The following is a 15,222-nucleotide window of genomic DNA, read 5'->3' on the forward strand; positions in this document are numbered from 1 at the left end:
AAACTACACCCCTCAAGGTATTCAAACTGATTTTGCATACGTTGTTAACCCTTTAGGTGTTGCACAAGAGTTTATTGGCAAATGGGGAGGAAATTTGAGAATTTCATTTTTTTGTCTAATATTTCATTTTAACCCATTTTTTCCACTAACAAAGCAAGGGTTAACAGCCAAACAAGACTGATTTTTATTGCCCTGACTCTGCCGTTTACAGAAACACCCAATATGTGTCCGTAAACTACTGTACGGCCACACAGCGGGGCGTAGAGTGAAAGGTGCGCCGTTTGGTTTTTGGAGGGCCTGATATTTTATGGACTGGTTTTATTTACACCATGTCCCATTTGAAGCCCCCTGAAGGCACCCCTAGAGTAAAAACTCCCTAAAAGTGACCCCATCTAAGAAACTACACCCCTCAAGGTATTCAAAACTGATTTTACATATGTCGTTAACCCTTTAGGTGTTGCACAAAAGTTATTGGCAAATGGCGATGAATTTGAGAAATTCATTTTTTGCCTAAATGTTCCATTTTACAACCCATTTTTTTCACTAACAAAGCAAGGGTTAACAGCCAAACATGACTGTATCTTTATTGCCCTGACTCTGCTGTTTACAGAAACACCCAATATGTGGCCGGTAAACTACTGTACGCCACAACAGCAGGGCGTAGAGTGAAAGGGTGCGCCGTTTGGTTTTTGAGGGGCTGAGATTGCTGACTGTTTTTTGACACCATGTCCCATTTGAAGCCCCCCTGATGCACCCCTAGATTATAACTCCATAAAAGTGACCCCATCTAAGAAACTACACCCCTCAAGGTATTCAAAACTGATTTACAAACTTTGTTAACCCTTTAGGTGTTGCACAAGATTTAATGGAAAATAGAGATACAATTTCAAAATTTCACTTTTTTGGCAGATTTTCCATTTTAATATTTTTTTTCCAGTTACAAAGCAAGGGTTAACAGCCAAACAAAAATCATTATTTATGGCCCCGATACTGTAGTTTTACAGAAACACCCCATATGTGGTCGTAAACCGCTGTACGGGCACACGGCAGGGCGCAGAGGAAAGGAATGCCATACGGTTTTTGGAAGGCAGATTTTGCTGGACTGTTTTTTTGACACCATGTCCCATTTGAAGCCCCCCTGATGCACCCCTAGAGTAGAAACTCCAAAAAAGTGACCCCATTTTAGAAAGTACGGGATAGGGTGGCAGTATTGTTGGTACTAGTTTAGGGTACATATGATTTTTGGTTGCTCTATATTACACTTTTTGTGCGGCAAGGTAACAAGAAATAGTTTTTTGGCACCGTTTTTTTTTTGTTATTTACAACATTCATCTGACAGGTTATATCATGTGGTAATTTTATAGAGCAGTTGTCACGGACGCGGCGATACCTAATATGTATACAATTTTTTTAATTTATATTAGTTTTACACAATGAATTAATTTTTTAAAACAAAAAAAATGTTTAGTGTCTCCATAGTCTAAGAGCCATAGTTTTTTCAGGTTTTTGGACGATTATCTTAAGTAGGGTCTCATTTTTGCGGGATGAGATGCCGGTTTGATTGGCATCTATTTTGGGTGCATATGACTTTTTGATTGCTTGCTATTACACTTTTTGTGACGTAAGATGACAAAAAATGGCTTTTTTTACACCGTTTTTATTTTAATTTTTTTACGGTGGTCATCTAAGGGGTTAGATCATGTGATATTTTTATAGAGCCAGTCGATACGGACGCGGCGATACCTAATATGTATACTTTTTTTTATTTATGTAAGTTTTACACAATGATTTCATTTTTGAAACAAAAAAAATCATGTTTTAGTGTTTCCATAGTCTAAGAGCCATAGTTTTTTCAGTTTTTGGGCGATTATCTTGGGTAGGGTATGATTTTTGCGGGATGAGATGACGGTTTGATTGTTACAATTTTGGCGTACATGCGACTTTTTTGATCACTTTTATTACCTTTTTTGGGAAGTAAGGTGGGCAAAATTTAAATTTCATCATAGTTTTTTATTTTTTATTTTTATGGCGTTCACCGTTCGGGTAAAGTAACATGACCGTTTTATAGATCAGGTCGTTACGGACGCGGCGATACCAAACATGTGTAGGGAATTTTATTTTTTTCATTTTTAATCAGTGATAAATGTGTTTTTTGATTTTTACATTTTTTTCACTTTTTTTCACTTTTTTTTTACCCAGACCCACTTGGTTCTTGAAGATCCAGTGGGTCTGATGTCTGTATAATACAGTACAGTACAATATATATTGTTCTGTACTGTATTTTACACTTTGTCTGAACAGATCTCTGCCTTTAGAAAAGATCTGTTCAGCACCATGGACAGCAGGATGCCTGAGACGGCGTCCTGTTGCCATGGGAACCTTCCCCGTCTGCTCAGAACTTCGCAGACGGGGAAGGGTAAGGAGGGGATCTGTCTGGGGGCTGTCTGGGAGCTCTCTCTCTCTCTCCCATCGGGGGGCTGCAAAGGTACTGCAGCCCCCCGATGGGAGAGGGAGGGAGCTCCCTCTTACTGTTAACTTTTTCCATACAGCGGTCCGTACGGACCGCTGTATGGAAAGGGTTAAACGGCTGACATCGCATCGCAGATGTCAGCCGTTTATACCAGGGTGCCAGCAATGTGCTGGCACCCTGGTATACCCACTAACCACCAACGATCATTCAAGGGGAGGCGGGCGGGGGATCGCGATCCCGCCTGCCGCACCGCCCGCCTCCCGCACCGCCCGCAACCCTCCCCCTGCACCTCCCACCGGGCTAAAATCACTCAGGGGTGCAGGGGGGGGGGATACAGATCAATTTTGGACATTATAAAGTTTCTGATCCTCGCGGTCAGGGACCGCGGGTATCAGAAACTGCAAAAAGCGCATCAAACCGCAGGTCTGAATTGACCTGCGGTTTGTTGCGATCGCCGACATGGGGGGGGTCACGGGACCCCCCTGTGCATTTAGCCTAGGTGCCTGATCAATGATTTGAGCAGGCACCTTGTTCCGATCACTGCCGGCCGGGCGGCAGTGATCGGAACAACACATGACGTACCGGTACGTCATGTGTCCTTAAGTACCAGGACATCATGACGTACCGGTACGTCATGTGTCCTTAAGAGGTTAAAGGGGTTGTCCGGGATCAAACTCATTTTTTTTAAAAGTAGCTCACTCACCATTAGTAGCCAAGTTTATGTTCCCAAGATGTTTTTAGGTAGCTTTGACACTGCTGCATTGCTCCTACAGTCCCCAACAGACTGTTTACATATCTGTTTATGTATGCCATCACTTCCTGCTGCAAAGCATTGTGTGTCCCAGTGCAGCTCAGGAGCAGGCGGTTTCTACAGTGTAAGATCACCTCCCTGCATCCGCCCCCTCATACATAGTCAGCCTCCTGCACATTATTTACTCCTCCATAGATCCGCCCCCTCATACATAGTCAGCCTCCTGCACATTATTTACTCCTCCATAGATCCGCCCCCTCATACATAGTCAGCCTCCTGCACATTATTTACTCCTCCATAGATCCGCCTCCTCATACATAGTCAGCCTCCTGCACATTATTTACTCCTCCATAGATACGCCCCCTCATACATATTCAGCCTCCTGCACATTATTCACTCCTTCCCCCATAGATCCGCCCCCTCATACATATTCAGCCTCCTGCACATTATTCACTCCTCCATAGATCCGCCCCCTCATACATATTCAGCCTCCTACACATTATTCACTCCTCCATAGATCCGCCCCCTCATACATATTCAGCCTCCTGCACATTATTCACTCCTCCATAGATCCGCCCCCTCATACATATTCAGCCTCCTGCACATTATTCACTCCTCCATAGATCCGCCCCCCTCTTACATATTCATCCTCCAGCCTCATATTCCTCCCCCATAAACTCCTCTTTGCAAATGTCATGCCGGCTGCTGACCGCGGCATCTACGGGGTTAAACACCCCAGATCGGTGCCAGCACCGATTTGGGGCGTTGGAGACGAGCGTTAGCTGTAAATTACAGCTAACACTCTCTGCAGATGTCAGCGGCTCCAGGGCAGCAGGAGCAGGAGCGGAGGAACATCGGGGCGATCGAGGACAATGGGGGCCCATACATGAGGGGGGATTTATTTGATGACCGGCACTGGGGCACATATGAGGGGGCCTTTTATTTTATAAAGGGAACTGGGGGCACTTACTCATTTTCAGTGGAGATTGCAGCCTGAAACCAGCATTTTTACAGTACCGCACTCCAATTGGTTGGTCTGCATAGACTAACCAATTGGAGTGAGCGTGGGCAAGGGACCACTCTGATTGGTCCGTTGTTGGCACCCATTGACGTCACCGGACTGGAGGGGGCGGAGCTTAGCGGGATCTCGGCCAGGCTAGTTACCACCCCTCCAATACTTTTGCATAATTAGCTAGGCTGGCAGTGACGTCACCGGGCTCCCTGAGCAGCGGAAGAGGAAACTTTCCTCCTCTGCAAGGGACCCGGTACGTCACTGAGTAAAAGAAAACCTTCACTTCCGGCAGAGAATTTATTGGAGCAAAAGGGGGCATTACAAGTAAGTTCATCAGGTAGGACATGGGTGTTGTTGATGTGTGTGACACTGCAGTACTATAGGACAAAGGTCCCAAATCCCGGCCAACCTCTTTAAGAAGATGGGTATAAAGCCCACAGATAAATGTACTAGATATGGCAGGGAGCAAGCAGGCCTCTTCCATCTGGTATGGAGATGTTCTAAATGGATCCGATATTGGTCTGGGATAGCGCTTACTATAAAAAAAAAAATACATCGGAGTACAAATAGAGGGAGATCCACTGGCTTGTATATTAGGAGGTATGATGCATTTGTGGATCTCCCTCTATTTGTACTCCGATGTTTTTTTTTAATAAGTGCTATCCCAGACCAATATCGGAACCCTTTAGAACATCTTCATACCAGATGGAAGGGGCCTGCTTGCTCCCTGCGACATCTAGTACATTCATCTGTGGGCTTTATACCCATCTTCTTAAGTAATATAGGGGATCGATATAACCTATGAATAAAAAAAAAAAATGTAACCACCCCATGTGAGGCCCTCATTGAGACCATAGATCTATTCTTCAATACCTCCTCCCACTGTTCCTCTGATATCCCATCAATATCTTTTTTCCATGTCTCTTTTGCCACTATGATAATCTTACTTTGTTTAATTTTCAACAATAACCTACAGTACAGACCAAAAGTTTGGACACACCTTCTCATTCAAAGAGTTTTCTTTATTTTCATGACTATGAAGGCATCAAAACTATGAATTAACACATGTGGAATTATATACATAACAAACAAGTGTGAAACAACTGAAAATATGTCATATTCTAGGTTCTTCAAAGTAGCCACCTTTTGCTTTGATTACTGCTTTGCACACTCTTGGCATTCTCTTGATGAGCTTCAAGAAGTAATCACCTGAAATGGTCTTCCAACAGTCTTGAAGGAGTTCCCAGAGATGCTTAGCACTTGTTGGCCCTTTTGCCTTCACTCTGCGTTCCAGCTCACCCCAAACCATCTCGATTGGGTTCAGGGTCCGGTGACTGTGGAGGCCAGGGTCATCTGGCGCAACACCCCATCACTCTCTTCATGGTCCAAATAGCCCTTACTTTAAAGTTTTCCCCATTTTTCGGCTGACTGACTAACCTTCATTTCTAAAAGTAATGATGGCCACTCGTTTTTCTTTACTTAGCTGCTTTTTTCTTGCCATAATACAAATTCTAACAGTCTATTCAGTAGGACTACCAGCTGTGTATCCACCTGACTTCTCCTTAAAGCAACTGATGGTCCCAACCCCATCAGTTGGGCAAGAAATCCCACTTATTAAACCTGACAGGGCACACTTGTGAAGTGAAAACCATTTCAGGGGACTACCTCTTGAAAGAATAAAGTTACGTTAAAACCAAGCACACCATTGTTTTTCTTGTGAAATTCCCAATAAGTTTGATGTGTCACGTGACCCTCTTCCTATTGAAAAACCAAAAGTTGGATTCAAAATGGCTGACTTCAAAATGGCCGCCATGGTCACCACCCATCTTGAAAAGTTTCCCCCCCTCACATATACTAATGTGCCACAAACAGGAAGTTAATATCACCAACCATTCCCATTTTATTAAGGTGTATCCATATAAATGGCCCACCCTGTATATTTATAAATAATCTTCTAATATTGGAATATATAAATTGCCCAGGAATAAATACTGTTTGAGCCTCATTTATTTATTTTTTTATTACTTTTGTTAACCTATCTGCCAATACCTTAGCTAGTAACTTAATATCAGTATTCAGCAGCGAAATAGGCCTCTACGACTCTGGTTTTAATAGGTCTTTTTCAGCTTTAGGCTGCGTTCACACGGGCAAGATTTCCGTGCGGGTGCAATGCGGTAGGACCCATTCATTTCTATGGGGCTGTTCACATGAGCGGTGATTTTCACGCATCACTTGTGCGTTGCGTGAAAATCGCAGCATGCTCTATATTCTGCGTTTTTCATGCAATGCAGGCCCCATAGAAGTGAATGGGGTTGCGTGAAAATCGCAAGCATCTGCAAACAAGTGCGGATGCGGTGCGATTTTCACGCACGGTTGCTAGGAGACGATCGGGATGGAGACCCGATCATTATTATTTTCCCTTATAACATGGTTGTAAGGGAAAATAATAGCATTCTGAATACAGAATGCATAGTAAAATGGTGCTGGAGGGGTTAAAAAAAAATAAAAAAATTTTTAACTCACCTTAGTCCACTTGATCGCGCTGCCCGGCTTCTCGTCTGTCTCCTTTGTTGAACAGGACCTGTGGTGAGCATTCATTACAGGAACAGGACCTGTGGTGACGTCACTCCGGTCATCACATGATCGATCACATGATCTTTTACCATGGTGATGGATTATGTGATGGACCATGTGATCACCGGAGTGACGTCACCACAGGTCCTGTTCAACAAAGGAGACAGACGAGAAGCCGGGCAGCGCGATCAAGTGGACTAAGGTGAGTTACATTTTTAGAATTATTTTTTTAACCCATCCAGCGCTATTTTACTATGCATTCTGTATTCAGATTGCTATTATTTTCCCTTATAACCGTGTTATAAGGGAAAATAGTACAATCTACAGAACACACTCACGCGGAAAAATCACACATGTTCCCGCAACGCACCCGCACCTTTTCCTGCAACGCCTGTGTGAACTCAGCCTCAAGGATCAAAACTACAGTGGCTTCTTCCATTGATTCAGGCAATTTTTTTGATCTCTTTGCCTCAATAAGGGTCTCCATTAATTCCGGGAGAAGGACTGAGCTAAATTCCTTATATACCTCAAACGGGAGCCCATGGTGCTTTTTTCTCTTTGGTCAAATTCAGGGCTCTCACTAATTCATCCAACTGTATATTATCTTCCAACTGATTCTTATGACTTCATCAAGCTTCCTGAAGGGAATATCATCCAAATGTGGATATAATTTTCTTTTTGGACCTAATTTAATATTTATAAAGTTCTTCAAAATATTTACTAAATACAGAACTGATCTGTTCCGGAGATTTAACTATTTGTCCACTATTATTTTTACTGGGCCTATCCAACTTTTTTTTTTTCTGTTGATTAGTAATTATGTTTGCCGAAGCGTACCCACTTTTTCCCCCTCTGCAAAAGACCTAACCCTCTTGAAAAACAGCGATGTTTGAGTTTTTTCCATATGTACTTCTTTAACTGCTATGTTTATTTTTTTCCAAATTTTCCAATGTGGGGTCTTCCACACAGTTTTTGGGCATCCGTTAATTTCTGTTCTATCTAGACTCTTTTTTTCCAGTTAATTATTTCTTATATAATATTCCCCTCAGGGAATGCCTTTGCAGCGTCCAGATCCATTGCTTATTAGAGGAATCTCTATTTATATTTTAAAAAAATCGAATTCCTCCTTAATACAATTCTTATGCTTTAACAAGTTGAACCAATGAGGATTAAATGTAAAAGCTCTTGAGATCAGTTTTTTTCAAGGACCCAAGCAGGGGCGGAAATACCGCATGTGCAGCCGGTTCGTTGCACAGGGGCCCAGAGCAGGAGGGGCCCCTTCTTACCGGCGGCAGGGGGAGATGTGCACTTCCATTGTGGAAGCGCTCATCTTTATTCATCTGTATCGCTGTCCTTAGGACGGCGATACAGATGGATGCTGCGGCGGGGCAGGGGAGAGGTGTCTCTCTTCCCCAGTCCTCTCATAGGTTGCAGGCCTAGTGCCTATAGCCTATCAGAGGACGGCGCAGGCGGCGCAATGACATAATCGCACTGTCTGAGCCGTACAGTGCGGGACACAGGCCGGAAGAGGCCTGCAACGCATCACTGAAAGCAGCAAGGAGGTAAGTAATAAGTATTTGTGTTTATTTTTATTTATTTATACTTTGCTAGGGGCCCTATCTGGCACTCATGGGGGCATCTACTGGGGCCCTATCTTATGTACTGACACACATGGGGGGCACTATGGAGGGGGAGTACTATTGCGGCCCTATTTTATATACTGGCACACATGGGGGGCACTATGGAGGGGGAGGAGAACTATGGGGGGCCCTATCTTAGTTACTGGCACACATGGTGGGAACTATGGAGGAGGAGGAGCACTATGGGGAGCCCTATCTTATATACTGGTACACATGGGGGCACTATGGAGGGCCCTATCTTATATACTGGCACACATAGGGGGCACTATGGAGGAGGAGCAATATGGGGTCTCTAGCTTATATACTGGCACTCATAGGGTGCACTATATAGGGGAAAGAACACTATGGGGGCCCTATATTATATACTGGCAGACATGGGGGGCACTATGGAGGGGGAGGAGCACTATGGGGACCCTATCTCATATACTGGCACACATGGGGGCCACTATAGAGAATGGGGGAAAAGGAGCACTATTGGAGTCATTATACAGGGGCATTATACTGGCACACATTATGGGGGCATTTTATACTGGCACATTGTCAGTCACCATAGGGACAAGGGGAGGTGCACTTTTGGTGCACGATATAGGAGTATTTTATACTGGTGCAAATTATAGGCACTATGGAGACTTTGGCTCAACTGGGGGCACTAAGAGAGTTTTTGGCACACAGTAGGGAGCATTGGCACACATTATAAGGGTACTATGGGGGACATTGGCTCTACAGGGGGCACTAAGAGTTAGGTATTTTTTATACTGCCACACAACAGGGCACTTTTATGTACTGGCGCACATTATAAGGGGGCATTTTTCTACTGTTACACAGAGAGTAATAAAAGAGAATTATTACTACCGGGGGTATTATGGTGGGCTTTATTACAGTTGAGGACTATGAGGAAAATGAATACTAGTTCTGGAAACATGGGGACATTATTACTGTAGTGGCACTATTACTACTACGTGTTGTCTGGTAGATAATTATTTCTACTGGTGGAATTTTGGGGAGGCACTGTTACTTTGGTGGGTACCCTGGCACGGTATCAGCTTAGCACAATTATTTTTGGGGAACATTATGTTTACACTATTAGTGTCAGGACCACCAAATATAGTAATCCAAGGGGACTGGCAATATGTGCGGAAATGTATACACAAAACACCAATTCAAAAGTGCACATATGATATTATACAAAAAATTATTAGTACTATGACAGTATTAGTATTCACCCTGTCATTCATGGCCGTATTATCACATCTACATAGGGTAGCTGTGCAGTAATATTATTATACACATATCACTAAAATCTTTAAAAGTACACCTATGTACCCATCTAGCTACAATAATATTGCACAAGTCCCATAAGTAGCCATACCAGGAAGCTACGTGTAAACCTTGCAGAGAGAAATCCCAACAGGAATTTAACCTGATACATGGAATACTATCCTACATACCCTGGTAAGGTCAAAACCATCATCAAATGAAAAATAAGTGTAAAAAGTAGCATAAGAGAGCAATACAGACCAGGAGTGAACAAACCAACCCCGACGCGCGTTTTCGCCTTGCTTCCCCTATGACTAATACTGTCATAGTACCTTCATGTATTACTGCTATTTATTTTAATTTTGTGATATGTTGTTTGTTGTATGATTTGTTCTACTAATACATTTTTGTGTAATATCATATGTGCGCTTTTGAATTGATGTTTTACTATTATGCCCCTTTCACACGGGCGAGTTTTCCGCGCGGGTGCAATGCGTGAGGTGAACGCATTGCACCCGCACTGAATCTGGACCCATTCATTTCTATGGGGCTGTGCACATGAGCAGTGATTTCCACGCATCACTTGTGCGTTGCGTGAAAATCGCAGCAAGCTCTATTTTGTGCGTTTTTCACGCAACGCAGGCCTCATAGAAGTGAATGGGACTGCGTGAAAATCGCAAGCATCCGCAAGCAGTGCGGATGCGGTGGCGATTTTCACGCACGTTGCTAGGAGACGATCGGGATGGAGACCCGATCATTATTATTTTCCCTTATAATATGGTTATAAGGGAAAATAATAGCATTCTTAATACAGAATGCATAGTACAATAGGCTGGAGGGTTAAAAAAAATAAATATAAATTTAACTCACCTTAATCCACTTGTGCGCGCAGCCGGCATCTCTTCTTTCTTTAGACCTGGGTAATGGACCTGTGATGACGTCACTGCGCGCATCACATGGTCCATCACAATGATCCATCACCATGGGAAAAAGATCATGTGATGGACCAATGTGATGAACGCAGTGACGTCACCACAGGTCCTTTACCCAGGTCCTGAAGAAAGAAGACAGAAGAGAAGCTGGGCTGCACAATCAAGTGGATTAAGGTGAGTTAAATTATTTTTTATTTTTTTTACCCCTCCAGCCCTATTGTACTATGCATTCTGTATTAAGAATGCAATTATTTTCCCTTATAACACATTGTTCTTGGATATTCCCCCGGCTTTCTTCTTTATTGGGGGCTCTGTGCTCTCTCAATGGCTATGGAACTCAAAACCGTCTCAGATTTACAGTTCTCCAATATTCATTTTTTCACAATCCGAACCTTCCTTTCCCTCAGGTATTACCACCCATCTCAGATTTTTGTCTTCTTGCTCGGTCCTCCAAATCTATTAACTTATTTTCCATGGCATCATTTATTTGTTTTAAAGATACTACCTCTTTTTCCAGTTTAAAATCATAAATCTTCCACCGGTGACAATCTACTTTCCATTCTTGAATACGGTCTCTCACCTTTGTCAAATCATCTCTAATTAATGTCACCTGTTTGAATGCCTCCAATCTGTTACCACTTTCCCCATCACACTCTCTAACCACACAAAGAATTTCTTTTACCATTTTTGGGTCAGTATCTCCTTTTTCTCCCTCCACTTCTTTCCCTTCAGGGCGGTCTAAATACGTATTTCCTTCCAAACCAAGCTCTACCCCTCCCCCTATCTCATTCCCAGGGTTAGGGGTTCTTAGTGGAGAAGATGAGGATGTCAGATATTTACTTAAAGCATTTTGTTTTTGTCTTGATTCTGATCCAACACCCCCAGCTGAACGCCTATTAGCATTATTAGTATTGGATCCATGTTGGTCCTCTCTTTTTTTTTGGAGGCATATTCTACAAATACAGAGTCCAAGTCTGTTAATAAATAAACTGGTTAGGGAATTGGCAGTCCAGGGTTAATACACCAGTAATAAGGGGGCAGATTAGTAAGGTGTTACGGCAATTTATGGAGAGGTCTCAGTCCCAAATCCGAGTTAGTATCTCCGGAATTAGGGGGTAGAGGATAGAAAGTTATTTGAGGGTCCAAACGCAGTAGTTAGAGGGGAAATAGCCGGATATGTTGAAAGAGACAGATAAGAAGAACAAAACAACGCTGCTATCTTTCTTCACATCCAGAGATAGCTTTATCCCAGCTACCTCTTCAAAATTGTTCCTCTCTTCCTAATTAACTGCTCCCCCACCGTTAACAGGGCTATCATCCCCACTCTCACCAATCGTCCTCAGGAGAAGCCGAGCGCCAGCTGCAGTGCCTCCAAATTGCCACCCCCGATTGCCACCAGAAGGACCAAAGAACGCGCAGGCGAGTCGGAGACCAGGACAGATAAGTGCAGACAAGCGCTAACCGCATTCGGGAGACTCTAGCCAGGGAGAGCAAACCGCACTAGCTACACGTCAGTTTTACTAAAAAGCATGCTGGGGAACGATGCAGCCAATTTATTAAGAGATTTGTCGCATATGTGATGACCGCCGACCAGGAAGTGAAACCTACACCAGCTAGGAGCTGGCATAAACTTCACTGATAATCTACAGCAGATTTCTGGCATAAATTAGATTAAGGGCTTGTTCACACGAACGTGTGAAGCCTGTGCCCGTGCTGTGGACCGCAAATTGCGGTCCGCAATGCACGGGCACAGTCGGAGGGGCAGGCGCATGGGGATCGCAGACCTATTCACTTCAATGGGTCCGCGATCCTTCGGTTCCGCAAAAAGATAGAGCAAGTTCTATCTGTTTGAGGTGTGGAAGCATGGAACGGAACCCCAGAAAGCACTCCATAGTGCTTCCGTAGTGTTCCGTTCTTCCGTTCCCGCATCTCCGGATTTGCGGACCCATTGAAATGAATGGGTCCGCATCCGTGATGCGGAATGGCCACGGAACAGTGCCCATGTATTGCGGGTCCGCAATACGGCAACGGACATCACGCGTTCGTGTGAACGAGCCCTAAATGTGTTGTGTTGACCCCGCCCAATCATTTAAGCCACACCCAATTTTAGAGAAAGGGATGAGAGTGCCGTAAAATGTCATAAAGTTGCACATTTTTTAGCAACATCCCATTTGTAACTTTTGTACACCAGAAAACCGGAAAACATGTTTAGTAAATGACCCCCAACGTGCCGTGCAGCCATTTATAAATTTATAGAATATGTCCTATTCTTGTCCGTTTTGCAGACCAGAATAGTCATTTCTAGTGGCGGGAGTAAGAAAACAGACGGTATCTGTATTGTGCGAATCTGTGGTTTGTGGACCGCAATACGGAAATGGTCGTGTGCATGAGGCCTTACCCGGAGAAGAGAGTAAGACTACTTACAGCTGAGGGTCTGTTACAATAGTATCCATTCTAGACAATCCTCTGTGACTTAAACATAACAGCAACAGAAATCTCTCTCCTGCCCTGATAGTTTGCTACAATGTGTCAGTGCAGGTCAAATGTAACAGGCTGTTTTAGCCAAGTGGATTGCCTAGACTGGATGCAAGTGTGTCAGAAGTTTTAGGTCTTCTCAGGTTTCCGGGCTCTGGATGTAACTATAATGTTTCTACTGTATTTTCCTGACAACAAACAGTGATCTTGAAACACAAAGTAAATTAGAAAGTTGCAGAACTTTGCATTTTACAGTGATTAAGCTTGGAGAATCCCTATAACTCAGGTGTCAGTAAGCACGTCAACAAAGAGTTAAGTAACAAGTTCACCCTGCTACGTCTACCTTCCATGTACAGCACCTATGTCCCACTTTCTGATTCGTACCTTGCAGTATGTCGCTCAGATTTCCAGTGTCCCCAGTCAGTGTCCAGTATGTCTTCCAGGAAGCACGCGCAGGTGACTCTGCTTCTGGAGAAGGTGATTCAGGGGCTCCTTTGTTCGGGCTTCATAGTATAGGCGGGGCACACACAAAGACAGAATACTTTAAAAATCCAAGGTGAAAATAAAAGCCGCCCACTCACCCTGCAATGTCTCCCCTCCCGGCTGGAGCAGCATGCCACACGGACTCAGAGGAGAGCTCCGCAGAGACCAGCACAGAAAAAATACTTTGCTAACTTTTTAAGTGTTGATTTTTCAGCTCAGTTCACAACTGATGGATGCAAACATGGCCGCCAATTTTGAGGGACTTTCCAGGTTTAAAGCAACTTTTTCCCGATCACTCAACCTATACTATATAGATATTACGATAAAGGTGAACCATGCTTCTTTAGAGGGCACCTGTCACCCTGATTTTGGCCCATCATCTACAGTAACATATGAGTAGTACTACAGATATGGAGTCCAGATCACTATTAGGGCTCATGTACACGAATGTGTGTGCCCCGTGCTGTGGATTGCAAATTGCGGTCTGCAATGCACGGGCACCACCAATGAGACCAGGTAAGGCGATCGCCTCAGGCAGCACCAGTTAGGGGCAAGAGGGGGGCAGCAAAAGGGCCAGGGGAGGGGCGCCGTTTCAGTTTTCGCCTCAGGCAGCAGAAAGGCAGCCGTTTGCGGATGCAGACCTGTTTACTTGAATGGGTCCGCGATCTGCAAGATGTGGTCGACACTACACAAAAATAGAACATGTTCTACTTTTTTGAGGTGCAGAGGCACAGACCGAAATCCCAAAGAGCTTAGTAGTGCTTCCATGGGCATCCGATCAGAATCCTGTAAAAAATGGATCCTGTTGAACATTTGGCCTCCATTGGAGCCATTTCCGTCTGAGACCCGTTTTTTTAGACGGAAAAAAAGTTTTGCATGCAGTACTTTTTTTCCGTCTAAGGCCTCCTGCACATGACCGTATGGCTTTTTCAGTGTTTTTGCGGTCCATTTTTCACGGATCTGTTGTTCCGTTTTTTTGTTTCCGTTGTGTTTCTGTTTCCGTTCCATTTTTCCGTATGGCATATACAGTATACAGTAATTACATAGAAATAATTGGGCTGGGCATAACATTTTCAATTAGATGGAAAAATGATAGTTGTGGACAGAGCACTCAAAGAAAGCCGGGACCATGTGCTTATACAGAAAATACAATTTTATTTGTTTATGCTAGTGGTCAGCAATCAATAAAATCAATAAAAGGGTAGCAGCATAGAGTGTAGACAAATATTTGACTCTATATTTAATAGCAACACAATAAAGATATTAATAATACATTCGATAGCAGCCAAAGTAGCAAAGATAAATATTGGTAAATTGGAGACAGTGCAATTTATCAGAAAATGACAGATAATATTCGATAAAATATTCAATAAAATATTCGACCCAATGTCCATATGAGGGGTATGTATCCCCTAAAAAAAGTCCATGGAATAATCGATCCTATTGAAAGTTCTGCAGAGCAACGTTCAATTAGCTCCAATAAATTTTGAGACCAAGAACAATATTCATATGATGATTTCCCCACACCTAAAACCAGCGGCGTCCCGCTACTAAACAACTTGCAAGTGATTTTTACCTTGAATCGTCTAAGTCGATTCAAAGGTAAAAATCACTTGCAAGTTGTTTAG

At 43.5% G+C, this 15,222-nt stretch overlaps 1 protein-coding gene across 3 annotated transcripts in view; it reads right to left on the reverse strand.

The window, feature by feature from the left end:
- The window catches only part of ARHGAP8 (Rho GTPase activating protein 8), a 126,391-nt gene extending 112,713 nt beyond the window's left edge, over window positions 1-13,678 (reverse strand). Inside the window, exon 1 of one of the 3 annotated variants that reach the window (XM_040439146.1) lies at window positions 13,496-13,678. The gene's annotated coding sequence lies outside the window, so the exon portion shown is untranslated. Of the gene's footprint in view, window positions 1-11,966; window positions 12,031-13,060; window positions 13,109-13,495 lie in introns of those variants that run through there. The other 2 variants (XM_040439148.1, XM_040439147.1) reach the window with 2 other exon arrangements.
- Window positions 13,679-15,222: the final 1,544 nt, after the last annotated feature.

This window comes from Bufo bufo, chromosome 1, assembly GCF_905171765.1.
Source record: "Bufo bufo chromosome 1, aBufBuf1.1, whole genome shotgun sequence".
Lineage (NCBI taxonomy): Eukaryota > Metazoa > Chordata > Amphibia > Anura > Bufonidae > Bufo > Bufo bufo.